This window comes from Triticum aestivum, chromosome 7B, assembly GCF_018294505.1.
Source record: "Triticum aestivum cultivar Chinese Spring chromosome 7B, IWGSC CS RefSeq v2.1, whole genome shotgun sequence".
NCBI lineage: Eukaryota > Viridiplantae > Streptophyta > Magnoliopsida > Poales > Poaceae > Triticum > Triticum aestivum.
Window position 1 is genome coordinate 75,141,738 of NC_057813.1, and position 3,463 is coordinate 75,145,200.

At 51.0% G+C, this 3,463-nt stretch overlaps 1 pseudogene; it reads left to right on the forward strand.

Moving 5' to 3' along the window:
• Positions 1-425: 425 nt before the first annotated feature.
• Positions 426-3,139, forward strand: LOC123161137 (galactose mutarotase-like; annotated as a pseudogene).
• The last annotated feature ends 324 nt before the right edge of the window (positions 3,140-3,463 follow it).

Consider the following 3,463-nt stretch of genomic DNA (forward strand, 5'->3'; position numbering starts at 1 on the left):
AGGCTGCCTCTTCTCTCGGTGTTAAGGGATTGACGGATTGTCGCGGACTGGAAGGACCTCCGAGTAGGGTGAACCTCAGGGGTCGTTTGGAGCACAGGACTTGTGGATGAATTTGAAGGTTAGGAGTTCCATAGAAGAGTTCCTTTGGCGCCCTCGGGGATAGGAAAAGGAGATTCCGGAGTATTGGCTTGGTATCCTTGAGGTTTCAAAAGAAAAAGAAAACCATTTGCTTGAGAGTTTGCTGCGGAGGTTTGTCTTGGCTGAGGCAGCAGGTAGCCGCCTGCATCCAACAAAAACGTGTGGGTATGCAGCTTGGACTGAGGCAGCAGGTTTGTTGGTGCAGCTTGTGCGTGCATTGCTACCGACGGTCACATGCTTTGCCTGATGGCCTCACGTATTTGGTCGTCGTTCACATCCTTTGTCTGTTCCGTCTGTGAATGCCGCATGGGCGCGCACCGCTTCCAGCCGGTGCCACTGATCTGGCAAAACGAGATACATGAGCTACAATCCAGACCAGCTTCGTCCGTTGGCTGCAACCAAAGTAAGGCTGCACAGCAAAGGATAGGCACCGGCGAAGAAGAAGCTAGCGTACGGCCAAGTTGCGCGTCACGAGGAGTAGTGGCTAGCCTCTGACAGAAGAACACTCGGCGGTCACGCATACCAAGGATCAATGATGTGGCCACTTTATATCTGCCTGCCTTCATGTCCGTATGTATAACCATCAAGCAGTGGTGGCCCCTTCTTCCAGCTCTCCTTGGCTGCTAAGGTGACAGACACTCTGTGGAAAATAGATACACCTTGCAATGAAAATGGCGAGAGCCCTGTTCGTCGCCGTCCTCGCCTCGTGGTTTCTGGCGCTCGGCCTGTCCGGCCGCGCCGATGCGGCAGCGGAGAGGAAGACCGTCAGTGTGTACGAGCTCAACAAGGGGGATTTCTCCATCAAGGTCACCAACTGGGGCGCCACCCTCATGTCCGTGATTCTCCCCGACTCGAGAGGTAATGATATATACGAATGACACGCTTCTTCCTTCCTTCCAAAAGGTCGTGGTTCTCATCCGTTGCTTCTGCAAGTGATCTGGGATCTCACTCTTCTTCCCTTGCACCGTAGGAAACTTGGGGGATTGTGATCCTGGGCTACGATACGGTCGCTGAATACATGGTAAGATCATGCATAAACGCCTCTTGTTTCTTTTCTTAACACAACTTGGTTTAATTCTTCTTCTTTAGCCGCCGACAAAGTTTGTTTCTGCTTTTGCATCTCGATTGTGCGTACTGTGCATGTGCAGAATGGCACCGCCTACTTCGGAGGGTTGATCGGCCGCGTCGCCAACAGGATCGCCAACGCCCGGTTCACGCTGGACGGGAAGGCCTACCGCCTGGTTCCTAATGATGGCAATAACACGCTGCACGGTAGGTCCAAGAGAATTTTTTCTCTCCTGGTTCCTAAGAGCTGCGACCGATCATCTTTCTGCTATGGTTCTCTAGGTGGTTACCGGGGATTCGACAAGGTCATATGGACGGTGGAGCAGCACGTCGCCGGCAGCGGCTCCCCCTTCATCACTTTCTACTACCATAGCTTCGACGGAGAGCAAGGCAAGGAATAATTTGGAGCCCTTACAATTTTCTGATATTTTCATCGAGAGGAAATTGCATAAATACACAAGTTTTGGGGCTGAGATAACACAGGACCGCAACTCCAGAGGATTTTAACAGAAAACCACAACTACGGGTCTAACCGGTTACAGAAAAACGCAATTCTGTTCTCGTTAGTCAGTTAAGGAGAATTATGACACGTGGGTTCAGTCTTAAATGATCAATCTGGAAGATGCTCAGCCAATTTAGGCCAACCATTTAAAATTTGGACAATTTTTTTGTAAGAATCGGTCAAATTTTGTTAAAGAATCCAAAGTTTAAAAAAAAAATCATCTGAAAAACATGTTAAATGGTCAACATGGGAACTTTTCAGCCAATTTAGCCCAACCATTTGAAATTCGGACAGTTTTGGTAAGATAGAACTGATTAATTCGTGTTTTTACTGATTAGTCCTGGAGTTTTGATTTTCTGTTAAAATCCCCTAGAGTTGGGGTTTGGTGTTACCTCACTCCCTGTAGTTGTGTATTTGTGCAACAGTTTTGCTAAATCTCAGTCGACCGAGACTTCATTAAGTCTCGGTTGATGCAATGAGATCTTATGCTGCGATCCGTGCAATTTTTTTCTTTCAGTTTTTTCTTTTTTTTACATATATTTGTCACTTTATTGAGACTTGGTTAAACCTCAGTGACATAGCCACATCTTTTGTGCAATTTTCTTTTTCATCAAATTGAGGAGCTCTTCGCTTCTCATTTTATTTCAAAACATAACCGATTTTAATGAAGTAGCTGAACTTGAACAGGGTTTCCAGGCGACGTGGACGTGCACGTGACGTACCAACTCTCGAGCCCGCACGTGTTGAGCGTGCGCATGAACGCGACGGCATGGGGCAAGGCCACCCCGGTGAACCTGGCGCACCATGCCTACTGGAACCTCGACGGCCACGGTAGCGGCAGCGTCCTCGGCGAGGAGGTCCGCCTCTTCGCGTCCCGATACACGCCCGTGGACGCCGCGCTCATCCCGACGGGCCGCCTGGCGCCCGTGGCCGGCACGCCGTACGACTTTCGCACGCCGGCCGCCGTGGGCTCGCGCATCGGCGGCCTACTCAGCCGCGGCGTCAATGGGTACGACATCAACTATGTTGTGGACGGCGGAGGCCTGCGCCCGGTGGCGGTCGTCCGAGACGGCGCGTCCGGCAGGGTGATGGAGCTGTGGGCGGACCAGCCCGGGGTGCAGTTCTACACGGCCAACGGGCTCAGCGGGGTGAGGGGGAAGGGTGGCAAGGTCTACGGCCACTACGGCGCGCTCTGCCTGGAGACACAGGGGTTCCCCGACGCCGTGAACCGCCCGAGCTTCCCGTCGCAGATCGTCCGGCCGGGGAAGGTGTACAGGCATGACATGGTGTTCAAGTTCTCCTTCTAGAGTAGTAGCTAGTGGTACCCGAGCTCGGTCGTTTGTCAGGCAACACAGTCGCTTTTGTGTTTTGTGTAGTGTCTGAATTTGATCGGTTGAGCTTCAAGGGAGGAATAAAAGCATGTTGCAGGTTCAAGCCTTTTTTTTAATTGATTAGAGAGTTTTTTTTTGACATTTTTTATTGATTGAAGAGTAAAATGCACTATGGGTCACTCTTTCAAAAAAAATTAAAATATACTTAAAAAACTGCACTATGTGTCACTCCGGCATGCAACATCGTCACTGCTTCAGCAACCACGGCATGATTGCAAGCCGGAGGGAACCGCGTGACGATGAGGACCACCTCTGCTGCAATTCCCCATTGTCGCAGCACCGCCGGTGCTGCAAGCGACGTTTGTGATGGTGCGGCCATCAACGCCCTTTACGCAGTGCCGTTGTGCTGCAATGAAGCAGCGAGGTG